Source organism: Oxyura jamaicensis, chromosome 4 (assembly GCF_011077185.1).
Source record: "Oxyura jamaicensis isolate SHBP4307 breed ruddy duck chromosome 4, BPBGC_Ojam_1.0, whole genome shotgun sequence".
In the NCBI taxonomy this organism is placed as follows: domain Eukaryota; kingdom Metazoa; phylum Chordata; class Aves; order Anseriformes; family Anatidae; genus Oxyura; species Oxyura jamaicensis.
The window spans coordinates 58,467,565-58,487,221 of NC_048896.1; the positions used below are offsets into that span (position 1 = coordinate 58,467,565).

At 34.8% G+C, this 19,657-nt stretch overlaps 1 long non-coding RNA gene across 2 annotated transcripts in view; it reads right to left on the bottom strand.

Moving 5' to 3' along the window:
• LOC118166991 overlaps nt 1-19,657 on the bottom strand; it is a 144,404-nt gene that overhangs the window by 51,596 nt on the left and 73,151 nt on the right. For both annotated transcript variants that reach the window (XR_004750858.1, XR_004750857.1), the window contains one exon: nt 3,575-3,744. This is a non-coding gene — a long non-coding RNA (uncharacterized LOC118166991). The remainder of the gene's footprint in view (nt 1-3,574; nt 3,745-19,657) is intronic.

Here is a 19,657-nt window from a genome sequence, read left to right on the forward strand (position 1 = left end):
GTGGAAGAACTCAACACGTTTTCTTAGGTAATAGAATAATGACATAATTTCCTTTAAGCCAGCTCCATTTACTTTCAGGTGATTGTGTCTTAGAAAACCAAATTCAGCTAATATTCAGTTCTGGTATCTGCAAAATTGCACCTGAGGTAAAAAACGTACATCCTAAAAAACGTACATCCTAAAAGTGTCACGCACTCTTTTTCAGAAAACATATATATAGGTTGCCAGGCTAGGGAAAAATAAAAAACTTTTAAAAAATGAGAAGTCCATGATAGGCTTCAATGTTTTTAGTGAGGGGAAAAAAAAAAAAAAAAAAAAGACACCTTGAAAATTAACCAGATATAAGCACACAACTTGCTGAAGTTATAAGAATTTCAGCTATTATATCCTGATTGACATCTGAACATTAATGTTTTGTTTGTTTGGTCAAAAGATGATAAACTAAATATTTTTTACACATGGATAGCACATCTATTTTCCCACATGTGGTGATAATCTCTCTCGATTAGGTACAACCAGGGTAACTAATGGGGTAAATATTAACTCATTTGATGTCATTAAAAGGCAGAACTTCTGTGGAAAATAGTCTGTCCTTCTGAAGCCATGTGTTAAGGAAACAGTAACTAGAAGTGACTGTTGTCAAAAGATTTAAACACCACTTCCACTTTCTATCTCAAGCCCCGTGTTGAAAAAAGTACATCAAAAAAAAGTACATCAAAAAAAGGACAGTTAGGACCTATACTATGTATACTATACACACACTCAGAGGAATGCTTATTTATACACACATGCCATTCTAAAGAAACAACTTCGTCTTTAGGGAAACCTTTCTTATGATTTTAATGTCTACTTTTATCTTTAAGTGTTGCAGATAAAGATACTAAGAAGGGAAAGAATAAATTTCATGCTTTCAGACCCACTGCATAATCAAGTCAAACAACGCATGCGTTTAAGGCAAAGTCTAACAATGGATTAATATGCAAAGGACCACATTATTAATAAGAATTTTCTTCTTGTTAAATATCACACTTCAATCTGTGATACGTGGCCAACTAGTGACTAATTTAAATTGATCGAAACATTTATGTGATATCTACTGTTAATTACATTTCACCTTCACCACTTCAAAATATTCTCAAACAACTGTCAAGGATGCAGCACTAACCTCTAATTGGTGGCTATGAAATGTGTAGCTTTAATAAGGACTGGGTGAAAAATGTGCTTATGATTATATTTAGACATTATTTTTAAATCAGTTACAGGCAGCTCCAAGATTTAAAAACCAATATGCACACATTCTTATTTAGAGAAAAAAATCTTATGAAACATTTAACATACTGACAGGAAACAGGGAAATGTTTGTTTGGTGTGTCTATTTTGTTTACTCACCTAAGTATAAAAAGTAACCTCATTTTTTTAATGCTGCAACTAAAACCAGATATCACTAAAATATTAACCACTTTGATCTCCTTCACTTGAAGCCAATAAGTTATTAGTGTTTAAAAAGTCAGCTCCATTTGGGTTTTGCTTTTGTGAAGTTAGTTAAAATATATGACTATTTTTATATTTCTGAAATTTCCAGGCTTCACCCAGCACTACATGTACACAGATTTTTCTCAAAGAACTTAAAATCCAGCCAGCAGTATGCTTACATCGCACCCCATCACCGTAATTATGATGCGTATTACTAGTAAAATTTGTTTGCAGTACCAATTCTTTTTACCGTATCATGAAGAGCACACAATACCCATTACAAGTATAATAAGCAATAGAACTGGGAAACATTTATTAACTTGCCCATATTTTATTGCTGTAAATCCTCTGTTCTCATTAGTTTCAAGATGTTCACATTTGTACTTGCTAGGTAACTGAACAGTGATAATGACATTTGGAAAGTTGATCCCTTGGACTCCCAGTTCCTGTAAAATAACCGTACAGAAACAAAAGTTGAAGAAAGAATAATATTCAAGACCTCCAGGTAGAGACTACAGAGAAAGGATATATGCGCGCACACACACTATATACATAGAAAGAGAGAGAGAGAGAGAGAGAGAGAGAGAGAGAAAGAGACACACGTCAGGACCTTTATTAGTTCCCAAAAGTTCACGTCCATTTGAAGGACAGCGTCATGACAAATGATATGACTATATCACTTCCTCTCTCTCTAGCTTTCTATACATTTGTCCAGCTCTATTCTCGCTTGTAAAGACTGAAATCATGATTGTTTTAGCATAGCTTTTCAGGGCTTTAAATTAAGAATTAGGTTTGCTTTGTCTCCTTGTGAAGTCAGTTTAAACTTTCAGGCCAGTAATGAATAAAAACTTTGACAGTGTAAAAAACACATTAGATTTGCTTTCCATTTAGTATTAATTTTTTCATTGGGGATTCAGTCTGTAACGTTACCTACTCTGTATTCATAATTACAAAAAAATATAAAAGCTCTAGTGAGGATGAAAACAAACAGCCCCCATCCCCAGCTAATTAACTTTGACCTTTGCTTGCTGTGCAGTTTGCAGCATAAAAGTGATGGAAGTAGGAGTCATCTCAGATAATGGGCATCGCTTGACAGAGAAAATACTTCAGAAGTTGCAAGCGATAGCAAAAGAAAGTGGTGTTTTCTATTGCATTGCCTGTATCAAGTATTATTTGGTTACCTCTGCATCAGTATGAAGCTTGGACCAATTACTGGCATATTTCTGTATTAGCACCTTCTTACCATCTCCATGAAACAGATTGGGCCTTCAGCTTCCTTCAAGTGCTTAATTTGGAAAACTAATGCTGTTTCAAATCATAAATGAGGAGCTTTCTTAAGAAAGTGGAAGACAAGTGCACACCTTCATTTTGGGACTGGTATATGACATACGAGGCTAAAAAAAAAAAAAAAAAAAAAAAAAAACACGTCAAATTCCTCCAGTTCAGCTCCTCAGTAGGGTAAATCCTTTGCGTTACTAATATGATATGGGATTCCGTGACACGTGTAATGGGACCAGACACATGTATAATGATCTTTATTTTTATTTTCCCTCCTTATCCTCCGAAAAATCAGCACTCCATTATAGGTTCTCTATGTCCTGAAACCTTCTCTTCTTATCCATATACTTTGCAGACCTGCATTATTATAATTTATAATTTCACAGAATTGGACTTTGCAAGGGTAAAAACAGTTCTCCAAAGAGAATTAATAACAGAAACAGGAAATTTGACTTCCTTCTCAAAATATGTCACTAAGTTAGTATACAAGAAAAGAATATTGAACATTACGTACACGAATTTCATTTTCAGGCTGGATGTTTGATAACATGGACTCTCAGACTAATTATCAATCTACCCAGTTCATGACAGCCCGGGAATGATAGGAGAAAGTGTGTCCTCATGCTCTGCCAGCCACATTTCAACAGGTGACAGTCCTGTCTTTTCTGAGGGAGAGAGTACACTGACAGCCTGCTTGACATAAGGCTCCACAAGCACCATAAATCCAAGTAGCAGATGAAATAGTAAATAACATACATATAAAGAACTTATAGCACACCTTTCTCAGTTCTGATTTGCATTAATAAAGTAATTTTATGCACACCTGAATAATATTGATAGTACTTACTGGGAGCTTGGAGAATACCGGACGAGACTAGTTATCATCTCTCTTGTTTTGGTGAAAGGGTTCCATAGTTCAACAGAACAGGTTACCAGGAACTTGACAGAGTCATTTTCTGGTAAGAATTCTCCCTGAGAACCATTCAGACAAATCTGTAAAGGGAAACATTTTATAGTAACCCCCCGATATTCTTTTATAATCGTTTTAGGGCAGTGGGCAATCTAAATCTAAATTCTAAATTTTATAAAAATATTATGTCACACTCCCTAATTCCTTGCAATTATCAAATATTATGCATCTTAAAAGTGATCTAATCTCTCTCCATAAATCCATTTCTGATGAAACATTTTGCTTTTGCACATCTTCTTTACTAATGTAATTAAGTATAACATGTTCCCTGTTTAAAAGGATGTATATGTTTCTTGAACATTACAAATGAAAAGTGTTGCCTTTTCATCTTTGAGTTCCTGAGTATAGTATGGGGACAGTATTCATAATCATGGAGGGTGAAGAGTCAAGAACATTATGAAATGTTTAGTCTTCCACAAAAGCCAAAGAAAAGTCATTGATATAATTGGGAACACAATCAATATGAAGCACAAAAAGGCAACCATGACAGCATAGACATTATCAAATTCCATTCTGTAATAAAATTTGTGTCACCTGTACATCTCATACCAAAAGATATTGACTTGCTTACATAAGAGTATAAGAATATTGTTTCTAATTACGATTTCCTAATTCATTAGCACAAGAGAACATAGCTCTATGTACACTGGTTACACAAAGCCCTTTCCTGGAATGCATATTTATTTAGTGTTTGCCACATAAATTATTCTAATCAGAGAATGTTGTTTCAACACAGTGAGTTGAACATTCCATCTTTCTGAAAGTGAAATGCCATTGCTGTTCCTAATTAAGCTATTTTCCTTTTAAGTTTTCCAGAGGATGATGTGAAGGGTGGCAATATTGATGAAGATTAATTGGATTGAAACTAACTGTGATACAGCTGTAGATAAGGTTATTCTGCTAGTTAGCAAAATAAAATTACAGCCATTTAAAAGCTAAGTACTCAGAGGCTGGGTTTTCCTAGCGTTCACATGGTATACAATAGAAAATATCCAGGAGCTACAGGAAATAGAGAAATTTTAGATACGCTGGCACCCTTCCATTTGATTTAAGAACATAGTGAAAATGCAACATCGAATCATAAATAAATAAATAAAATACATGTATTCTGTTAGTGGATTCTTCTTTTTCCTGGGAACTTAATAGATCTGTTTAGCTAGCATAATTAACAAAATTGTCACGGGAGTAGTGTTTTGGCACTCTATGCTGCTATAAAGGTATACTAAACAACTACAACAGTTTAGGAAAGACAGCTTTTCAGAAAGATAAATAGACACTTTCTCTCTTTCTCTCCTACTTAAGGTCAATGATATCAGGCAGACTTTTTAACCTACCCCAAAGTCTAGACTTGTCAAAATCCAGTTGATAGCACAACTTACAAACTGTTAGGAAAAGCAAAAGTCACATCCCAGAAGATGCTACCTTTCAGTGCACATAGAGATTCCAGATGTTGATTAGTCTTTTCATAAAATACAAGTAAAAGTCTACTCAAAGTTTACTTTCTAGTCATTTGGTTACATAATTATTGGTCAACAGCACTTAACACACACGGTACAACTTCCCAGAAGCTGGCTAACAGATTCTTCAAAGATTATTTCTTTTACACTGGGCAAAGTAACTATGGTTAACGTTTTATAAGAAACAACCATGATAGAATACTTCTTCAGTTATAAAAAAATATAGTTTTCAAAGTGTATTACATCTTCCTCTGAAATCATATATACATAAACATGTTTATATAGACAAATACACACACGTAAAGTTAAGAAACACCTGACAACTTGAATTATTTGTGTTTTGTGGTTACTTTACTAAGTAACTAATTTTCCTGATCTTAGCTTCAACTTGTATCTATGATACAGGACAGTTACCTGGAGGGAAAACATCTTCCTCATATAAAATTTTCCACAAAAGTTAGTGTTTTGTAAAATCATTTTACACTTACAATGCAGAAACAAAACTACAAGACAAGTCTGCTAGTGGCACCTTTACCACCTGGATATGACACATTTCTTCCATTACCTATCAGATGGTGTTGAACACAAGTTAGTATTACAATTTCTTTAGCTTCCTCTTTCTCCAGCAGTCACACAGCATGACTAGTTAAATAAATTTAGTTTCTCATTTGTAACAATTCTACAGAGCTAAGAAGTGTTTATTTCCTTTGTATGCACAAGTATAGAACATAGTCAATCAAGACATTTGAATTTTTATATATTTACATACACATATATTTATATTCATTTTATACTTAGTTCAGATATTATTGAAACCAGTAAAATCATGTCCTATATATTTCCTTATAAGTAGAAATATTACCATCACTATAAATCCTAATGTACTGCATATATTTGCAGTTCATAATGCAGAGGTAATATATTATTTACTGCTCAGAAATAAAAATATCTTTTGCAGTCACATTTGAATGAAAACATATAGTATAACCTATAATCTATAACACCTGCTGATATTTATTTAATGTATTACTTTCTTAATAAGTAAGATGAGAAGATGTATACCTCCCACTTTTCAAATTTTTCATCTGCACAATGTTTTTTTTATTTTTATTTTTATTTTTTTTCAATTTTCCAATTAAGATTACAGTTGTCATCAATTAAGCCATCCTTACGAAACAAACTATATCCAGTAACCCACAGATCTGGATCCCTTCATAATGCAGTATCCATGGCAGCATCAAGCCGTACCACACAACCATCTCAAATCTATCAGAACTTGTTAAGAAACTTTGTGATAAAAAAGCATTTAAACAACATACAGCAGAGCTGAAACTAAAAAGTTCAGCAAAACACAGCACTCAGAACCAGGCTCCAGCAAACAAAGTATCTAGATATCAAAACACGGAATGGCTTGACCCAAAGTCAGCTCTGGTTAGATCCTGCAATTCTTAAAGCTCTCAGCCCAACATGCTTCTATGGAAAACAACCTTACTATTGCTATAGTTTGCTCCTCAGCACTCATGGAGGAGTTAAGAGCCAGGACAAATTGACACATAACTCTCTGGATCTGCATTAGGATTCACTGAGAACTTGGCTAGTCGTAACTCCTGGGAAATGAGATAGGTGAAAAGGTATATGTAGAGAGAGATGTTTCCAACAAATGCTATCTGAGCTGAGCTAGCACTTAACTCTGCAACTTTTCCTGAACTATTTATACTGACTAGATATATTTTGATTTGGCATATCGCAGCCACATGTTACCATGTACAGTTGATGAGTATACAAAATTGCTTATAATTTCCTACTATATTGATTAGTAAATTACAGAGGTTATTTTTTTATTTTTATTTTAACTTACATAAATAAGATAGAACCTTACTTAATAAGTAATCTAAACCCTGTGGGATTCAATGACTTTCCTAGTAATTAAGAATATTTCATGAATATCATTAAGTGGAATACAGAAATACACAAGAAGTTGTTTAGCACAACAGCTCTGTTAAACTGTTGAGCACTAGCACATTTTTCAAACAAAAAACCTTCCCCACTCTCATAAAACCCCAAAATGGAAAACAAACAGCAGACACCCATCCATCCAGATCTCTCTCAGATACTGTTTACACACTACTAAAAGCCATGCAATAAAACAAAATGTTGCAAATATTTGCAAATCAAAGGAATAGTTTGTCTTGTTTTCCTCTATGCATAATCATCTTTTTTCAAGTGTTTTCAAGTGTTCAAGCAATCATATTGGAAACCCCCTGTATACCTTAAGTCTATGTAAGGACTTGGCTTTTCATGAACTGTTATGGCTTGGAGAGATACACCACCCTCGTTTTTGGGGAGCTGGAATCTTTCCTATTCCATGCCACATTCAAAACCAGTTATAATTGTTACAATTTGTTAGAAAGAATCAGAAAAAAAATATATACTGCAGATGAAATAATCTACATATGTTATAATTGTCCTAGCCCATGTTTGTGGCTGAATAACAAAGCTGACATAATTTCTCGTGTTGTCCATGTCACTATGCTCTTTGACTTTTAAATACAAATTAATTGCATTATCTTTGACATCAAAGATAGAAATGTCTTGGTACAGTGTTCACATTGGCAATTTGTTTCATAGACAATAGGTATGTAGTACTCTGACAAAGAGGAAATTATGAGTTGTAGTCTGGCTGCCAGTTTGAAATACATTTTCCCTGGGGCACTACATCCTTCTCCCTCTTGTGTAGACAGAAAACAGCACACCATGGGATGCACTAGCCACAGTGCATCTTGAAAGCTGTATTTAGATTGCTACTTTATCCTTGTTCTCTGCATGTTGCAAATTCTTTGGCTCAAGTACAAATCTCATGAGATGCTGCAATGTCATTACAAATGTTTGCTTAATATATGAAAGACTGATTTTAAATCAAGATAGTTTTTATTAAAAAAAATGGATATGTCAAAGCCCCAAGTTTCCACTACTGATCAATTTCAACAATACACTTTCCATCAACTCCACAGGACATTTGCTGGAAAACAGAAATGCTTGTGTCTTTATTTTCATAGAAAATTCAGTTATCCCTTCACAAAGAAGCAATATTAAAGTGCTTCAATTGTGATTGCTAGAAAAAGGCATCTACAAAAGCCTTGCTATCTGCTTCTCTTTCTCTTGCTACTTTCTGTTGCACAGCTCTGTTTGATAGGAAAGGTTCAGGCCAGCCTGAGCAAGGCAAGAACACAGCCTACCAAGGAGCTGCTCAGCATGCAGCTAGGCAGCTCTCATTAGTATTGGAGGAATCGTGCATTAAAAATGCCTCCAACTCAACTTTGGTAAATTTACCTCTACTGATTCTATTTAGATGACTATCGGTTCTGACTCAACTTTTTTTTTCCCCATGTACACAGCGTAACTCTACAAAACAGAAAACATGTAAATCCTAAGATTTAACTTTATGCAGCAGTCCTGTACTAAGCTATACTACGTCCCAGAAGGTTTTGCCACTAGATCATTATTTACTAATGGGCTGTAGGGTAGCAACAGAACATAACCTCCAAAGGCACCAGGATGAATATTTAAACTAGAATTTCTGCCCGTTAATATTTTATTAAATCCAGGCTATTTTCCACCATCCTGAAAATACTAAATTTCATTAATGATAATTGTGAATCTCAGTGGATTCAGAATTTAGCAACTTCTGGATATTACAATGAAATAACTCCAGTGCTGTTCATTAACACCAAAGATGGTTCTCTTTGCAGTTTCAACCCCCAGTATTTATTTGTTAATAATCTTTTAGACCAATCAGTAGAGTGTAGGAAATGGGTTCAGAACTCACATTAATAATAATATTGTAAAAACATTTCCTTTTCTCAAATACAAAAAGCTACTTTTAGGCTCCATTTCCCTTGTAGCACAAGAAATATGATGCAGAGCCAGTCTCTTTTCTGCACTGAGCCAACCCTTACAACTGATAGCTTTTCGGTCATCCAGGTAACATTAACTGGATATCACAGCCTGCTTTTTTTCTGTTGCTATGCAAAACAATATACACAATGATGGTGCCAGCAACAAAGCAATGGTCACTAAATTAGATTTTCTAGATCAAGCCCAGAAAACAAACAAACAAACAAACAAAAAAAAACTTTTCCTGTGCTTTTCTATTTCTATGACTAGAAGACTAATCTCCAATGACTTTATTGAATGTCTTTCACAGATATTCAATTATCTAAGACAATAAAACAAAGCAAGGCAGTTTATTGCCTGGGGAACAGCAAATTTCCTTCTCCCTTCATTACAGAGGTACTGGAAACAGAAATCTGCTTCTTGCAAGTCCTGTAGGACTGAAAGGGAAAGAAAACAAGTTAAGTAAATGTTCAGCATCACTACACATAGAAAAATATGTATTACACACACACTTTCTCCTTCCTGGAGCCATTGAGTTGCAGAAGGAATTCCACTAAAAAGAGTTTCTCTGTACTTTTTTAAAAAGCACTTTTTAATGCTGTTTAGACAGCTTTTTAGCAATTGTAATGGACTAAACAAGATATGCTTAGCAAGAGATGCAAACCTAGTTACACAGGCTGCTGAAGAACTTGAAGCCTTTCTAACGGGAGAGTTCGACCATCTAGAAAACAAAGGAATTAGCATCATGTTCTTTTACTTCATTTTAATTCACTCCAAGAACAGCTCCACTGACACTTTCATTCAGATAGAGATGTCAACTGCAGAGACATTGAAGCTGCATTTGATGAGCAAATATTTATCACCTCTGTTAGCTTTTGAACTAAAAATATATCTACGTAAAGAAAAAAAATGTTCAGTATCCATTAGCATTCATGCTTACCTGTCAGTAGAAATATTAGTAATGCACTTAAAATCAAACACATTTTGTTTTGAAGTCTTAATCTTCCAAACTGTAAGAAGTGCAGAAGTTACATAATTGACACACAGTCATTAGCAGTCTTTCAGCAACAGATGTTACCATATTATGTTTTCTACCTAAGTAAAGGAAACAGGCTATAATTTTCACTTAATTTCCTATGAGTCATTAAATATATACGCTATATTAAATATTAGTATTACATACTAACATATTTTAGTATTACATACTAACATATTTTGGATATTTTGTGTCTACATATAGGTTTGGGTTTCTAAGGAAAAATATCCAAATTTATTTTCATCTTTGTTCTGCATGGACAAGAGTGATCCTATTCTGAAGACATAACTAATCAGTCATCATTTCATATGTCTGCAGCATTTTGGATAACTTCTCATTGCCAAATATTTTTATTGTAATTTAAGTGCCGCATGACAGTGCAGCAGGTGTTTAGGGCACGATCTCATACCGCCAACTTAAGTAAATAAAAGCGTCAATTTTACCCATTTAGCTAACTGAAGCAGGAACGCCCAGATAGATTTTTCTTCCCTCACTGTAACTTCAGTTTCTTACTGTATTTCAGTATGTGATGACTGGATGCTTTACTTGAGAAACCTTTCACTTGAACATTACTTTTCATGAAAATACTTTCACTTTGTACTCAAAAGTACGTTTCCTTGAGCTCATACATTTTCTTGAAAAATTATATAATTGCAAATGAGAAAATCCATTTTCTTAATTTTTTACTTTGTGTTTTTGTTCTTTAATTAGGCAAAAGTTCATTATTTCTGTACTTAATTCCTTCATTCTTTGTCCAATATTTTAAAAAGGAAGATTTTGTAAAGGAGTAAGTAAAAGTTTACTTTCCCCTTCCTGGTCTCTCTCTCTCACACAGAAAAATAAGCATATTATTTTCAGAAAGAAACAAGTAATGGAGTTATTTGCTTTCTTTTCCATGTACCACATTGAGAAAATGGAAGAGGAGACAGAGGGAAAACGGCAAATATTCTCTATGAATTCAGAATTCAAAATGTTTTGAAAGTTGTGAATACATTTAGGACAGTGTCGGCAAGTCACATTGAAAGGGATAGGTAGAAAACTGATACAAGACAGTATACAGGCATTTTTATGTACTTTCATCACAAATCTTGCAATATTCAGCACAAAATGACCTTAAAACAGCAGTTCTGATGTAATAGTTGATCAGTTTAATAGATGCTAAGCATTTTGCCCTATTGCTATGCACAACACACACACCTAGCTGGGGCCTTTTATTCCATTTAAGAACAGTATTTCGAAGCACGGAAACGACTCATACAAAATCCTTAGCTTCTTAAATGTAACAGTCTACTAATTATTCCAAGTAGGAAATTTCTAAGGGTTATACTACACTACATAGCACACGCGTGAGCGAAAACATGCACAGAGCATTTGACTGATGATATACGGCAAAGATCTCACTTATACCCATGAAGTAGACAGTTGATAACGGCAAAAACGATCATTAATTAAAACACAACTGAAAGATCCTTATCTAGAATGCCATTAGCTACCAAGTGTGTGTGGGGTGAAGCTGAAGAATATGCATATGAAGAACTAATGGCCTGTGGCTTGCCTTTCCAGATGCTGTTATTGATAAGGATTTTTGCTTCTGAATGATCAGGAAGTGGCAGAAGAGATAACTCATTTGATAGGACACTTTTCAATTCTCTTTCTCACTAGAACTACAGCAGAATTTAAACAAGGAATGGACAAAACGTATTACAGATATATTTAAATGTTTCCATAAGAGATTTTTTTTTTTCTCAGAGTAAAAAGTGGCATTACTTCCACAAATGAACATGCCTTACACAGCATAGGTAATTCATGCTGGTGAATACCAACATTTAGGTATTCACGTTGCTTTGTGTATTCTGAGTTGGAAGTTTATAAATTTTGTGGGAAAAATAGTTCTCCACTGAACACAATGGAAGATTATCACTGATTTTAAGATAGGGATTCTGAGTTCTACGTAAATCTTTTTCTGTGTATGTATATGCATGCATATAAAAAATACAGCTAAGCTATGTATGTGTAAGTATAGCCTAACTTTAATATATGTATTGTTATACACTCAATGGCCTTATACATTAAAGCACACACACTTGAAAGTTTTAAAATACTCAAAATAATTCTGACATCTTCATATCACCTTTACTTCTAGTTTTTTGTTTGTTTTTTAAAGAATTGTTATAGAAAACTTTACTAGGTAGTTATCCAAAGCTTATAACTAGCAGAATATTCCATAGCTGAGAGAGAAATGGAAACACTTATCTAAAGAGACAATTATAAGAAAAAAAAGACAAAAAAAAACACAGACCACAATCTCTGTGTGTTTGCATCCATTCAAAGACTCTGAAGAACTTGTGAAAAAAGCAAATACATTAGTTTGACTTCTAGCCAGAAAGCAGGATGCTTGATGAATTCAAGTATGACATGATTATTCAATTACATGTGTACAGCTTTTGGACACACATCAAAACTCGTTGGTCCATAAAATCCATTATCAAATTTGGACTGTGTTTTCCTCAGAAACAGTTATAATCCATTTTTATAATTAATTTATTTACATATAAGAGTAAGAAAAAGTTGCAAGATAGTGGAGATACAAGCACTCTTTTGTGATGACATCATCTACACGCAACATCTGTGTTAACTTTCAACTCACATAGCTACATAGGTAGCAAAACATGTAAATAAAGTATTAGTTCTACCATGCTGTAACATCCCTCTTAGTTCTTTGCATGGTTACAGTTATATTAACAAACTCCTCATGACTGCTAGGATGCGTGAGAAGAACAAGGCAGGTCCATGCATTAAATGATTCACTCCTAATTTCTATAAGGAATTGTCTTTATATAAATGATGTGAGTTTTTGGAGGGGAAAAAAAAAGTGCCCATTGTATTAGGAAAAATAGTTACCCGTGTATCAGGAGTAATTTAAAAAGCAGAAGACTAGATCTATAACTGTAGCTAATCAATGCTATGCAAAAGCAAAGAATAAAACAATAGCACTGGAGATGTTTTTAATGTAACTAATAAACAAGTACAATACAACATGCTAAACTGACACTTAAAAAAAATTCCTCCCTCTCCAGAAAGCACATTTCTTTAATCTACAAATAAGAACACTATACACCTATAGCATACGCACACATGTTGGTCTCTACTACATGTAGTTACTATACATATAAGAAATATTGACTTCCTTACCTTCTATAAACAATCACCATCTGAACAACCATCTGACCCAAAACCTAATTAGTTTTTTAAGGAAATTATCAATAGAAATACCATAAACAACATTCCTTTGCAAGTCCAGGAAAAATGGTTTAACATTTGCAGAAAGACAGGCATAGGCACACACTCCCCAGTCAAAGTCAGTCACTAAGACATCCCTCCCGGCTGACAGCTGCTGATACCTTACCAGAAGTATGGGAGACAGTCACTGAAGTAGCTAACGCCTGAGAAATACAAAGCAATGAGCAACTAGACCAAGTCACAGAGAAGTAGCATCAAAAACACCTGAAATGTTTTTCATTACCTTTGTAAATCAAAACTTCATTTTGTTAATAAATAATTCCCAGGCAGGCAGAGGCTTCATTGGACCACCCAAGTAACTGGGAATCTTCTATGTTTGTTTCCATTTTAAATATCTAATATTAGAAATTTAAACAAGCCAGTTCAGTCCATCTGCCTAATAGAGGCACACTTCTAGTACAGAGAAGTCTTTCTGCCAAGGAAAACTGCGTATCTTGACCTGGAACTGTGACACTGCAAGAAAAAATAATTCAACAAAAAACTTGAAAAAATATTATCACTCTCTTAGACTCAATTCTGTGTGAACAGCCTGTGATGTCAATTGTAACAGCAAAACACAAAATAAGATAGCAGATATTTTTTTTTCCAGATATATACATGGCATAGTGCAATTTAATCCATTGCATGCACTGCAATGCCCTCAATACGAGGTCTTTTCTGTTTATATAAATTTTAACAGAGCTCAGCCTGTGGCTCTGATCTGGAGATCAAAGATCTGCAAGCACAAACTGTGCAGTCACACCTGCTTTTACATTTAGTTTCCTGTGAAGGACAAGGGGCAAAACTCGAATTCAAGATGACAGAGGAAAAGCAGGATCCAAGCAGCAAAACACGACTGATTAAGGGATTTTTTTTTTTTATATATATATATATATTGCCCATTATAACTAGAGTCAAAGGTTTAAGCACCCATCCTACCCGACCCAAACTTTCTATCGCTGCTAGCAGGGCACAGTTGCTGCTTCACAGCCCTGAGTACAAACACATCACCCAAACCATAACACAGCTAAAGGGATGCTTAAAAATTTGCCAGTTCTGCTAGGGAGTGCACTGTTTGCATCCCCCCTCTTGTGCTTTCTGAGACTGAAATATATTCTCATTATGGACACACTGATGAATACAAAAAGGTGCTTCAGCAAACAAACACTGAAGATGTTTGAAGATGTTGTGTTTTAAACTAATAGAGGAAAAAAAAAAAAAACGCAATCAATTCCTTTCCTATTTATTCAACCATTATGGAACTATAATACATTCCTAGGCTGTTCTGAGCATAAGAAAATTTCTTGGATTCATGCTGGCAGTAAGTGGCCCTTTGAGGATTTGTGTGTTCCCCCCCCCAGACACTTTTCTTACTCTTCTGGTTGATCTAAATCTTATCAGTTTCTCCCTCTTGAAGTATAAAGCAGTTCAGCTCTCAGATGGCTTGTGGTTTTTGAGATTGAAGTGGAGGGAGAATGACTGTCTGTCTGTCTTAAAACCTATTTCTGAATTCATTCATGAACCCTCATTAAAGATGTAAGAGAATTATGAAGGCAGAGAAATAACGTAATAGCAGTCTTCTCCGAACTGGTCTCACTATCTTACCACACTCGGATATCTGATATCCATTGTGACACACTTTCTTCCGCATTGATGAATTTTAATTTTTGTTGCTCAAGGGTAACACTTCAGGAACAGTATGAGTGGTCATTGTATCACATACATATTAGAATCCGCCTCTCTTTAAACTAGATGCCTGAATTAATAAGGTCCTTTTCCCGTTCTGTGTTGCCATACTGGCAAATACTTTCTGACTGGGTAAAACTAAAGTGCAAAAAAGTACTTTCCCATCTGTCTTGTGAAGTCAAGATCAGAGAACAGCATGAGCGCTTTTGATATCACATCAGGATGCACATCCTCCAGAGCTTTCCATTTTGCTAACGGAGACCATGCTGCTTTTGACTTTTAGAGGGGGCGAGAAAGCTCCTGCACATCCCCACACACCTCACACACCCAAACATCACAGAATACTTCTGTCACAGAACAGAGTATTAAATAATATGCTATTTTTGTCAAATTAAGTATGGATGAAGCTGGTCAAGTCCAACTGTTCCTGTTTTACATATCTATAAAGACTTAGAATGATGCTTCTCAATTCATAACTACAATTAGTAATGTTTAAACCCCTACAACTTCATTCACCATCACCGTCTTGAAGGTAAGACTTACTCAGTGCTAGAGATGGGCAAGGCAAGTTTGACCCAATTCGCTAATGTTGGCCTCAAAAGATAATTAAACAATGCTTACTCTTCGCTGAAGACACTAAAAATGACATCTACCAAAACAACGCATCACCTACTGATGTAAAGTTACGCAGGTTTTTATTTCCTTTATTGCAGAGTAAAAATTTTGTCATCCCCTTAAAAGTATTAAAGCATAAAAGACAAATAAACAAACTTTAAGAGGTTTTTAAGAGGGAAAATATAACAGGACTTCTTCACAATAAACTAGCTTACTTTATGATTATATCTTAGTTCCTTATTTTAATCAAATAGATAGATTTTTATTCATTGTGTTATCCACTGAATTTCTGCTCAGATGTTAGGCACGTATTTCCCCACCAACATCACATCACTATTACTAATTCAGTAATAATGAGTCAAAATGAATCAGATTTTGAATCTTTGCACCAGAAATCTGAATATTCTGCCCTAGCACTATTCCAACAGGTGAACTAAAGCTTCAGTGCAAAATACTTAAAGATGTATGCCCACTTCATTATGCTGCAGCAATCTCTTCATGAGCCGTCAAGAGCAAAACTGTCAGTCCATGTCACAGAGGTACTCAAAGGACTAATTTGCTTGGGTAAAATGCTGCTGTACAGTTTTCTGAACTACCTGTTCTGAATATAGTTTGCATATTCCAGCAAAGCAATGTTTGTCACATAGAAATACGTTAACTGTGCAGAAGCTGCCAGTAATTTTGCTTTCTAAGTGATCGGTCAATACTGCCTGATAAGATCTCACCAGCAACAAAGGCAGCTTTTCAATATTAACCAACTTCATATCCTATCTTTTTCCAGGTGACTGGCTGTGATGCCAGGTGAAAGGGTGATAGAGTTCAGAAACAGAGATAAATGACATATGATTGCTAGTTCAATTAGCAAACAAAATTCCAGGGATAGCTATTATTTAGCACATAAAGACGTGAGTCCTGGCAAGATACTAGTGGGTCAGAACGAACATTATTGCACCCTGACTAAAAAATCTACTCAGACCTGCAATGAAAGCCCAATTAGCTGCCCCTACCTGTACTAAAGAAACATCTGACAGACTTCTATTAGCTAAAGTTACTGCAGAAGTGTGGTGAACAGGTTGTTTCTTGCTACACAGGAACAAAGATTCAGATGCCTGTGCTTGTAAATTGATCTCATCTTCACTACTTGAGCTGGAAAGCACAGAGCATCTGGATTTTCAGCATGCACAGTAAGAAATCTTTTTTATCTTGGATAGACTACATAAAATACTAATTCATCCAGTCAAAAAAAATAGTTTTCTGAAGCATTATGTCCAAAGTTTTAAGTAAGGGAATTTGCCCAGCTTTCTTCTTCAAGAAGAGCAGAGCCAGTGTGGAATCTCAGCCAACACTACAGGTGTCTGGGTCTTTCATAGAACACAACAGAAAATTTCCCAGTCACCAGCTGCCCTGGCCTACACCAGCACCTTTATTTTAACATACAGACTTGATTATCCCATAGCTGCTTCTTTTATTCCACTAGCATTTTGGTTCTCCTGAGAAAACATCTCTGTCAGGTTCTTGTGTTTGTCACCTTGAAAAAATAGTCAAAAAGCAGCAGTGTCTCAGACTTGTCTCCAGACAACCAAGGTAGGCGAGGCTATATAGGATTTAAACAGGTATTTTTTGTGGAGTACATCAACCATTACAGAATCAGACAATAAGAGCAGGTGGGTTTGCCAGTTTGTCCCACTCTGGGCCATTTACTCCATCTGGTGTTGCAGTCCGACAAGGTCGAACAGTCATCAACAAGATATTGTGCCCCAATTGCAACACATCTTCCAGGTAGGAAGTACCAAACCTAATGTGAGCAATAGATATATTGCCCTTCAGTTATAAGAAAGAAACACTTACATACTGACCAGTACAATACATCTCAGTGATCAACTACCTGAGAGTATCGGATTTTAAAGAAAGGTGATGCCTACGCAATTCAGTTATTATTGTACAGTCTTACATACCCAATATAGAAATAACTTCACTAATGCTACTGGTTATAGCCAGCTTCAGTGATTCCCCACATAGCTCAGTTACGTGATGAGGTTATTTGACTTTCACCACAGAAGACCAAATTCCTGTGTTAAATCAGGAAAACAACTATTCTGTGAACATCCGTTAAAGTATTATTTGTGGACCACTATCAAGGTGTATTTTTCTTGAGACACGGATAATATTCCTATAAGGCACGGTACTCTAAACATACTTGGAAAAGTATCAGTTAAAGACACATCACTAAAACATTCCTGGCAAAGTGCATGTTCTTATTTTAGAATTCATGTATTTCTTACAGTCTTAAGAAATCTGCATTACATACAAAACCTTTTTAAAAGTGTGTACACAACAGGTATTTAACTACTTGTTATTAATATTTGAACAATATCTAATTGATGCAGTGTTATTCTGTGTGTAAAATTTTATTTCTTTTCGGGTGACAGCAAGCAGCAACCTACAAACGTAAATTATGTTTGAATAATGTATTTACTATGCTGTTATTTAGTGTGTTCTTCAGTGCTCTCAGAATCTGAACTGTTGGCAGCTTTCTGGAAAGTCAGCCTTGTAATATGTAGCAAATACTAGAAAGATAGATATGTATTAAAATTTGAGATTGACAGACAGCTAGATGAATTTAAAGGGAAAGTAAGTAGACTAGTGGTAGCAACTATGCGAAGTTAATAGCAGAAAAGTGAGAGTCATGGGATATCTGGGATCAGATCAAGCTCTGTCAACCAGAAAATGATATTGCTCCTTTAAGGCCATCAGGGTTCCTGGTCTGCTAAGGAAACAAGATTTAAAAACTGCACTGTCTAGTGTTAAGGGAGCCCAAAGTAATTTGAGCTGGCAAAAATAATTGTAAAATTGCTTCAGTTTAAGATGACATTTAGCCTTTTCTTCCTGGCTGGTTGAGGAACAGGAGAAAACACTGAGAACATGAAAATACTTTTACTTTTCTTCTTTTATTTAGCATAAAAGAAAGAGATTACCATTGAAATCTAGCCTCCAAATAATTCATTCTATAACTTAAATACTTTTGTTTTTGTTTTTTTTACTGATTACTTTATACATCACTGTTTCAAATTTCACAAAGAGTTTGTGCACATTAACAAATTCTTCTCAGATATCTTACTATTAATGATCATTTGCTATAAGTAAGTTAAAGGCAATATTTTCTTTAAAAAAATATCTAGTTTAATACCAGTAAGCAGCAACCAGTAAATACAGTGATGACAGTAGGTCTATTTCAAATGGTCCTACAGTATTTCCCCACCCTTCCTTCATGTTTCAGCTTCTCTGCAGGTAGCATAATGTGACAGAAGTAAAAGAGCTACTGAAAGAGTGCATCTACTACTACTCTTTTTGAGCAGGGAAGGAATTTGCTAAAGAAGTGACAGAACTTCCTCTAGGAAGGCACTGGAGTTACTGGGAAGTCTAGAGAGTAAAATTAAAACCAACCCAAATAGAAAGGATAGCATTCACTGAGAATGACAGAGATTAAAGATAACATAAGGTATGGCCCCAAAACCAAGTAAGTTGCTTCACCACCTGTGAAACTATTGGATATAGGTATTGGATATCTGTACCAAGATGATTTTTTAAGTTTGTAACTTACACTAATATTAAGATCATAGACACAACATTTATATATATGTATGTATAAAACAAGAAGAAATTATCTTGTACCTTTTTTTAAAGGAGGAGGAGAAGAAAACAACATGGATCAAACAAACTTAAGATCATTAGTCTAATCCCAGTTGACCAAAATTCTATCCTTAAAAACTTGTTTCTAAAAGATGGGTATCTAAGTAATGGAAGTTTGGTAAATTTGTATTGAATTTTATTCAAAGTAGATTGTTTCAGATTAACACAATAACTGTTTTATAAAGAAGATAAATTTAAACTAAGTTCAAATAAATTACAGAATGTTCAGTATAGCACTACAACAAAAAATCACGAGTTCAGCCGGAAAAGCCAGGTTGT